This window comes from Suricata suricatta, chromosome 4 (assembly GCF_006229205.1).
Source record: "Suricata suricatta isolate VVHF042 chromosome 4, meerkat_22Aug2017_6uvM2_HiC, whole genome shotgun sequence".
Lineage (NCBI taxonomy): Eukaryota > Metazoa > Chordata > Mammalia > Carnivora > Herpestidae > Suricata > Suricata suricatta.
In genome coordinates this window covers 162,062,262-162,070,949 of record NC_043703.1, presented here as the reverse complement: position 1 = coordinate 162,070,949, position 8,688 = coordinate 162,062,262, and the positions used below count along the sequence as shown (strand labels likewise).

Below are 8,688 nucleotides of genomic sequence, written 5' to 3'. Positions count from 1 at the left end.
CTTGTTGTAGAAAATACAAATTCTGTCTTCTTGCTCTTTTTCCCCCCTTCCAAATAAAGTTAATCATTTTCAGACACACTGTTGTGCTATCTTGAAGGTTGTGCTCTTTGATTTGGTTTCTTAGTTAATGCAGGAAATGGGCATTGTTTAATGAAACAGTCCGTACGAAACGTTATTTTTCCCTTTCTTTATTTTTTAAAGTAATATATTTCATGTTTGAAATAGCAAACATACTGAAGGCATTAGGAGCTAAATTACTCAAATGCTTTTCAAATAAACTGCTCAGAAGTCTTTGATCCTGGTAGCCGCCGACTCAGTGACAGCGAGGGCTCTGAGTTGGCTCTGACCTCGAGGAGGCGGTTTATGCCACTGTGTCACATGCGTGGTTGCTGGAGCCAGGCTGGCAGCATGAGGTGATTAGGAGCTCTGAAACAAATACTCAGGCTACTTCATAAGGGTGACTTCATGCGGGTGGAAGAGGTTGCCCATCTACCATTTTGGATGATGGAGTTAATTTAGTTGGCTGAGTTTACACAATTCTTTTTTTTTTAATTAATTAATTAATTTATTTATTTAATTTATTTTACACAATTTATTTTTTTAACATATGCAATTATTTTCCATAATTTACAATACAGTAGTTACAATGATACTCCAAACAGAAAAGCAAAGTAAAAAATCAAAACCCCCACTTCTGTTTCATGTAATTAGACTTATACAGAAATTAGAAGGTTAGGTATCAACTAGTTAATCACCCAATTTCACATCTATCTGAAGTGGCAATTGTAATATAGCAGCTTATCTATGATACATTCAAGATACATGATGCAATTTATTACTTGCCCATAAGCTACAACACAGCCTGCTTAATACCTTTCTTTAAATTCCAACTCTATACTACAGTATACTTGAGGTCCATGCAAAAAAGTAGCTACTTTTTATATAGGAAATAAAAATATGGAACACTTCACGAATTTGCGTGTCCTCCTTGTGCAGGGACCAAGCTAATCTTCTCTGTATCATTCCAATTTTAGTATATGTGCTGCTGAAGCGAGCACTGAGTTTACACAATTCTATTCATTCATGCAAAATCATCTCATTTTAGAAAAGTACTCTGGGCAACCTCAGAACCAAGACCAAACAGTTGTCCCAAGAAGAAAAGTCTAACGTGTCTACTGTCCTCTCGCCTCCTGCTCGATCTGCTCAGGCCCCTTCCATCCTCATGCTGGCCCATGGCTGCCCAGCGCCCCTCTGTGCACTCTGTGTCCTGAACCCCATCCCGGGCAGCGTCCTGATCCTTCAAGACCTCTGCCCCTTCTTGTTCCTCATCCCAGCCCAGGAGTAGTTGGCCTGGTTTTGAGTCTTCCCAAGTCCTCTTGAATGTCTGGACCTACCTCACCAACCCCATCAAATCCACACTTAAGGACTGATACCAGACAACTCTATAGAAGAAACTCATGGTGTTAATTGCAACCCTGTGACCAGAAGGTGAGAAGACACCACATTTGAGATGCTTCACCAAGTAAGCATTTAGGCAACATCTCCCCCAGTGCCTGCCTCCAGGTACCCTAAAAGTCTCCAAAAATCCATGATTCAAGTTTAAAACACATCCACAAGGGTGCATGGACCGTAGTTGTTGGTGCAGACTATCATCTGTCTCCACTACCATGTCCTGAAAGGCTCCGTGACATCTTAAAGAAAAGACAACACCCTCAGCATGTGCTGCCCTTCCCATGGGCACCGCGTCACCCTGAGAACATTTGGTCACCTGCCTTTTATGAAGCAAATGTGAAACTGTGTTGGGGGAGAGTGACGGAGACTCAGTAATTCGGCCATCTGCTGCTTTATCTCAGCTCCCAGCGGCTCTGTAATGAATATTTCTGTATGCATGTTTCTGACTGATAATCAAACTCAGAACAAGTCCTAATTGGGTTTTCCAGTGCAGAGAGAAGTGTCTGTATTAGCTTGGCAGATGTCCCACTAATGTCAAATTAAAAGAACAAATATAGCAAGCATTAAAAACAAAAGCCTCCTTTGGCTGGGTCTTAAACATATACAGAGAACAGAATTTATGGTTGCTCACATGTGTAGAAAGTATTTAAATATGGCCTGTCCAAAATAGAGAAAAGTCAGCAAAAATGCCTGTGAGGGGGTTACATCTCTGATAACTATGAAGACATTAACAGGTTATTTTAACTTGTACACAGAGAACTGGGAAGATGAAAAGTTATCAGAAATTTGAGGGGGAAAAATCACTGGTTACATTTACCTGAAATATCCTCTTGCTGTGTAGCTGTGTCTGTTGCTATTCTTTGATCATCGATGTTATTCATCAATCTCTCCCTCCGTCTTCCACAGCGAGGAGATTTTCTTAGAGAACGCTGTTAGGGAACCCAGAATAATGAGGCGGAAACATACGAACCACTGTCTCTCCTGGCCCTTCCTTTCTTGTGCCTTTTACAGAACCTCACTGTCACACCTGTGAGGCTCAAATACATTCATGTGTGTGTACCCTGGTCTGCAGCAGAGAGACAGGGAACATTGTACCCCAGACCTAGCACTCTGTCTGGCCAAGAGTATGTCCTGTAAAAACGTTTGGCAAACACTGAGTGAGTCAGTGAGTTCAGAGCATTGTTAGCGCAGTGAAGCTACCCTGTATATCCTAACGGTCAACGTGTGTCCTTATGGGTCCGTCCAAACCCGCAATGTGTATCAGGAGAGAATCCTAAAATAACCCATGAACTCTGGGGTGTTTGGATTCTCGGCTTGTAAGCAGGGCTCTGCTGCGATGGAGCTTGGGAGGGCGAGGAGGCATGAGAAATCTCCGCCTTCCCTCGACTCTATGAATCTAGACATGCTTTTAAAAAAGACTTAGTATCAAAAATGACAGCACTGGAAACAACTGAATGAACAAATTAAAACAGGCAGATTCATTTTGACTATTTAGTTGATTAAATTTTGAGGGCCACCTGGGTGGCTCAAGCAGCAGAGGGTCTGACTCCGGCTCAGGTCATGAGCTCACGGTTTCGGGTGGTGAGTTTGAGCCCCGCATGGGGCTCTCTGCTGTCAGCGCAGAGCCTGCTTCAGATCCTGTCTCCCTCTCTCTGCCCCTCCCTTGCTTGGGCTCTCCCAAAAACTAAATATATATATATTTTTAAACTTTTAGAAGTCTTTGGTACAGTGGGTATGTCTGTTTGTAATTGAGCACTGTGACTTCTCAGGCCGAACGGAACCTTAGCAGACACGAGGTCTGCTGTTCTCCCCGGGGACATGTGGACCTGGAGGCCCTTGGGCATCATTCGTGGTCACTGGCGTGGCATCACCCCCAGCCCAGGCTGCTTCTCCCATCCTCATTTCCCTTGGCTACTGTATGCTGGCCCGCACGGGGACATGGTCTGCTCAGGGACACGGCCCCAGATGCCTGCAGATCTTGCACTGATGCCTCCCGCTCCAGCTGAGGTCGGTCCTAAAGAGAAGAAGGTTGTCTTTTGTCTTTCCTGCACATCAAGCTCATACATTTCTGTGTCCTTGGCTCTCAGCATCTCCCACCAGCAAGAACTTCTATCTCGTTTTTACTCCCAAGCAGAAAGCAGGTGCCTCTGAGCAAGGTGCCGGAGCCCTCCAGCCCCCAGTTTGCTGTCCCTCGGCCCCCTGGCTTCTGGCTTGCTGTCCCATGGCCTCAGCACCTCCTTCCACACCCCAGTTGGCCTGCGCTCAGTTCGGCGAGGTGGAGGGCCCCTCGCTCTTTGGTGCCCTAATACTTCTTCACTGAGAACCAGAAGCAATGTTGATCGCCAGGTGGGCATGAGAAAGGTAATGAATGAGGGCCCAAGAAAGGAAGGAAGGAGAAGAGGGAAGTGATCAGGGCCGGGGGAGGGGGCCACCCCCTGGCACAGGACAGACCTTGCCCTTCCCGGGAAGCCTCATCCGGTTTGGGCAACGCAGACTACAGGTTGGCGTTCAGTTTCTATAACTGCAAGTAGATGTTTCTAGATGCTTTCCTTGAAAGCCTTTAGTCTAATCCGAGGAGATGATTTTCACTGTTACTTCTAACAGAAACAGACTGAAGCCTTGTCTTTATTCTGTGTGGTTTTTAAAATACTCTAAAAGCGTGTGTGTGATCTACTGGCTTTTTATTAAATCTCCGTGTTCTATTGCATAGCAAACGTTTTAGAATCTCACAGTATCAGTATGAAAATTAGTTATAACCTCTTTTTTTTCCAAAGAACAGCTATCTTCATGTGTGATATTTATAAAACATCCCAAGAAAAGGGGCAAATTATGTTCCAAACCACCCTGCTCAGAGCACCCTTCTTTGTGAGGAGTTCCCAGAACGGCTCTAATGAAGCCCGGCTTCCCAGAGCACCTGCACCCTACACGCCGCGTCTCCACCCCACGTCCGGGTGGGGGCTCCAGATCAAAGGCCTAAAGCAGCTTCAAATGATGATTCCTCTGTGCTCAGAACGAGTATTTTAAGCCACTTTGTCATGTCCTCTCTATCTCGATCTAAGTATTCATTGCCAGCATGAATTTTCAACACTGATCGCATCCTCTGCACCACCGGGCTCCTGAATATGCCCGTCGTTCACTGAGAGCAGAGGGTGAGGGTCCCAGCAGCTGCCTCGGGGACACCGGCCTGCGTTCCGGAGCCCGAGGGCTTGGAAGCCGCTTAGCTCCCGGCCCCCCAAGCTGAGAGAATTTTCTTATCAGCTTCTCCCACCCACAGTAATTCATACTGATCCGTTTCCGAAGATAAGCCTGGTGCAGATCAGCCCTGTGAATGGGCTTCGCAGATGAAGGCTTACTCAGATTTTCTGACTTTCTCAGGAAAGGAAACTTACAGAAAAGTTAGCTCAAAGAGGATCGTAAGCTTCTAGAAGGGCAGAGATATAATAACATACTGCTGGCAGAGACGTGGAGGGCAGAGACGGCTTTCTGCCTGCCGGGTAGGTTATGCAGTGTCCTCTCTGATGAGGAGCTTGGGGGGCGGGGGGAGGGCAGCCCTGGGTCTCTGGCAAAAAGATACTAGGAATCGGCTTTTTCTTGTCCCAGAGCCACAGGGCCATCTGGGTCTGCACATCCAATGCCGCCTCTGATGGTCACGCAAGTCAGTGCCTCCCCCACGTCCCCTGTCCTGGTGCCCAGGGAAGAGTGACAGTATGTGCCTGGAGCACCAAGTCACAGGCACCTGGCTGCCCCCACGGACAGAGAGACTAGGGCAGACATGACTCCATCTCCCGCACACCGTGTGTGCATACTGGATCGTGACTGTGAGGAGCACACTCAACGTGTGTGTGTAAAGCCAACACACTTTCTGAGAAAGTAACTTCAGTGAAGCCCTTGAACTCCTGGGGTCCTTAAAGGTTTCTTTCTTCCTTTCTTTCTTTCTTTCTTTCTTTCTTTCTTTCTTTCTTTCTTTCTTTCTTTCTTTTTTTAAAGAGTATTTATGCAATTTTTAAATTATTTTTTTAATTTACTTTTGAGAGACAGAAAGAGACAGCATGAGCAGGGGAGGGTCAGAGAGAGAGGGAGACACAGAATCTGAAGCAGCTCCAGGCTCTGAGATAGCTGTTAGCACAGAACCTGACACAGGGCTTGAACCCACGAACCGTGAGATCATGACCTGAGCTGAAGCTGATGCTTAACTGATTGAGCCCCCCATGGATCCCTTTAAAGGTTTCTTTATACATGAGGAATTATGTGTGTCCATCCTGAGCCTTCTGTTTTTTTTTTAAGTTTATTTTATCTTATTTTTTAAGAAATTTATTCTATTATTTTTAAGGCTACTTTATTTATTTTGAAAGAGACAGAAACAGTGCAAGTGGAGAGGGGCAGAGAAAGAGAGAGAGAGAATCCCAAGCAGGCTCTGTGCTGACACCACAGAGCCCAATGTGGGGTTTGAACCCATGAAGCCATGAGAGCATCACCTGAGCTGAAACCAAGAGTTGGATGCCTCACTGACTGAGCCTCCCAGGTGCCTCCTGGGCCTTCATTTATTTTTTTATTTTTATTTTTATTTTTTGGTGTTTATTTTTTAATATAATTTATTGTTAAATTGGCTTCCATACAACACCCAGGGCTTGTCTCAACAAGTGCCCTCATCAGTGCCCATCACCCACTTTCCCCCTTCCCCACCCCGCCAACCCTCAGTTTGCTCTCTGTATTTTAAGAGTGTCTTATGGTTTGCCTCCCTCCCTCTCTGTAACTTTTTTCTCCTTTCCTTTCCCCCATGGTCTTTTGCAATGTTTCTTAAGATCCTCATATGAATGAAAACATGATATCTGTCTTCTCTAACTTATTTCACTCACCATGACACCCTCGAGGTCCATCCACTTTCCTACAAATGGCCAGATTTCATTCTTTCTCATTGCCGTGTAGTACTCCATTGTATATATAAACCACATCTTCTTGATCCACTCATCAGGTGATGGACATTTAGGCTCTTTCCATGATTTGGCTATTGTTGACATTGCCGCTATGAACATTGGGGTACATGTGCTCCTATGCATGAGCACTTCTGTATCCCTTGGGTAAATCCCTAGCAGTGCTATTGCTGGGTCATAGGGAAGTTCTATCGATAGTTTTTTGAGGAACCTCCACACTGTTTTCCAGAGCGAGTGCACCAGTTTACATTTCCACCAACAGTGTAGGAGGGTGCCCGTCTCTCCACACCCTCGCCAGCATCCATAGTCTCTTGATTTGTTCACTTTAGCCGCTCTGACTGGCATGAGGTGGTATCTCAGTGTGGTTTTGATTTGTGTTTCCCTGATGATGAGTGATGTTGAGCATCATTTCATGTGCCTGTTGGCCATCTGGATGTCCTCTTTGGAGAAGTGTCTGTTCATGTCTTCTGCCCATTTCTTCACTGGATTATTTGGTTTTTGGTTTGGAGTTTGGGACTTCCTTACAGAACTCCCCTGAGCCTCGTAGCTGCCGCTGCCTGCGCTCACAGGGCCGCCCCCAGATGGCCCGCTGGCACTGGGGACCTGCCCTCTTCCGTCCGCGTCTCCCTGGTCTCCGCCCCGCCTGCTGCTCCAGGCCCTGGTTCTCATGACTGTCACACACTGAAGAATCAGTGGGTCCCAGCACCATTCCACGAACTTCCAAACGACTCCAGCATTTCCACCTCACAGAAAACCAAAGTAGTGACCGACGGCTCCTGCAAACGCGGAGGAGCTGCTGGCCTGACGCACTCGGCTGACAGAGCCCCAGGTTGCCTTGGTCCCCACCCCCGGGACACGGACTCGCCGGACATCCATCTTCTGCCCGGCCTCGTTCTGGAGGCTGCTTTGAAAGGCTCCGTCCACCACTTCTGTGCGCTCCTTCTCTGTCCTGCAAACCAACGTCCTCCGTCCTCCTCTGAGCCCCGTAGGTCGGATGTGGGGCAAGTGGCATCAGTGAGAGAAATGTGTTCCTTAAATTCCCTGCACTGCAGCGCAGAGGGGGAGTGGGACAGCCGAGCAGCAGGGGGGAGGGCCAGGCTGGAGAATGACGGGGTGGTTCCCCAGGACGTGAGGTCGACTCCGAAGGCTGAATCGCTCAAGAATAAGGCCTGTGCTTCCTGCGCAGACCATGTCACGGAGGACCAGCCACCAGCAGAGTGCCTTCCCACCTAACGCTCTGTGAACCCTAAGACCAGAAGAGCAGGTTATCAGGCTGATGCCATCCGTGTGTCTGGGGTGGAGACGGGCGTCAAGCACACTATGTGTCTGGTGCCGACAGATCAGTTGGAAGGTAAGGGGATCGACCACGAGCATTTTTTGAAAAGTGCACTGTTCTCAGAGATTCCACATAACAAGCACGCACTGCATCCACCCACAGACCTTCTCTGTAGTGTCCTGACGCACCCCAGTCCCACTGCTCCTCACTCTTACGTTGGGTGGGGTTCTTTTAAAGCTTCACAGTACAAATGCACATCCTCACAAGAAAAGGAAAAAACATTAAGACCCAAAATGTTATTGGTTCCATCATCTCCCTTCTGGAAAGTTCTGGAACAATGAGCTTTAACTGCGATGGTAGGCTGTGGTCAGAGCCCTAGGTATAGGCAAGAAGGGAGGGAAGAGGAGGCTGGTTGACAGTCCGTCTCCTTGGGCATTTGCTCCCCAGCAGGGGCCAGGCTGAGGTCATGCTTGGGGACCGCGATTTCCAGGTTGTACACAGAGCGAGGCCAAATCCCACGGCCCCCTGCCCGAAGCAAGCACACCTGACCACAGATGCTGACAAGCTCTCAATGTGACCTTCAGGACCCTTGGAGAGATGGCTCCTGCGGGGACAGAGGCCCGGCCGGGGCCCTGACTGCTGGCACAGGCCTGCACCGGTGCCCTTGTGACGATGTGCGTCCCGGAGGCCTCTCTTTGGGCCCTGTGCCCACCTCCCCGGCCCAGAGCCTCCGACAGATCCGCAGACCCCCTCCTCATTGACACGCCGCAAATCAACTTCAAGGCACTGGGTTTAAAACCCACACACATTTCCGTTTAGGAAGAGTCCATATTTGGAAATAATTTCCAACATGAAATTCTGGAGTAGTGTTCTTTGGGGCTTAGCAGGAGAATGCTGAAATTCAGAACTCAGATTCACATGTGTGTTTCAGAAAATCCCTCTTCAGCAGGTCCCAACAGGCACCTGAAAGGGGACAACCCCCGACACGGAATGATTTCCATTCAGGATGCGCGTCCTGGAGCCACATCC

At 48.0% G+C, this 8,688-nt stretch overlaps 1 non-coding gene across 1 annotated transcript; it reads right to left on the bottom strand.

Moving 5' to 3' along the window:
- Window positions 1-951: 951 nt before the first annotated feature.
- On the bottom strand, window positions 952-1,058 carry LOC115290899. The gene has a single exon (XR_003908280.1). It is a non-coding gene; the product is annotated as a U6 spliceosomal RNA (small nuclear RNA).
- Window positions 1,059-8,688: the final 7,630 nt, after the last annotated feature.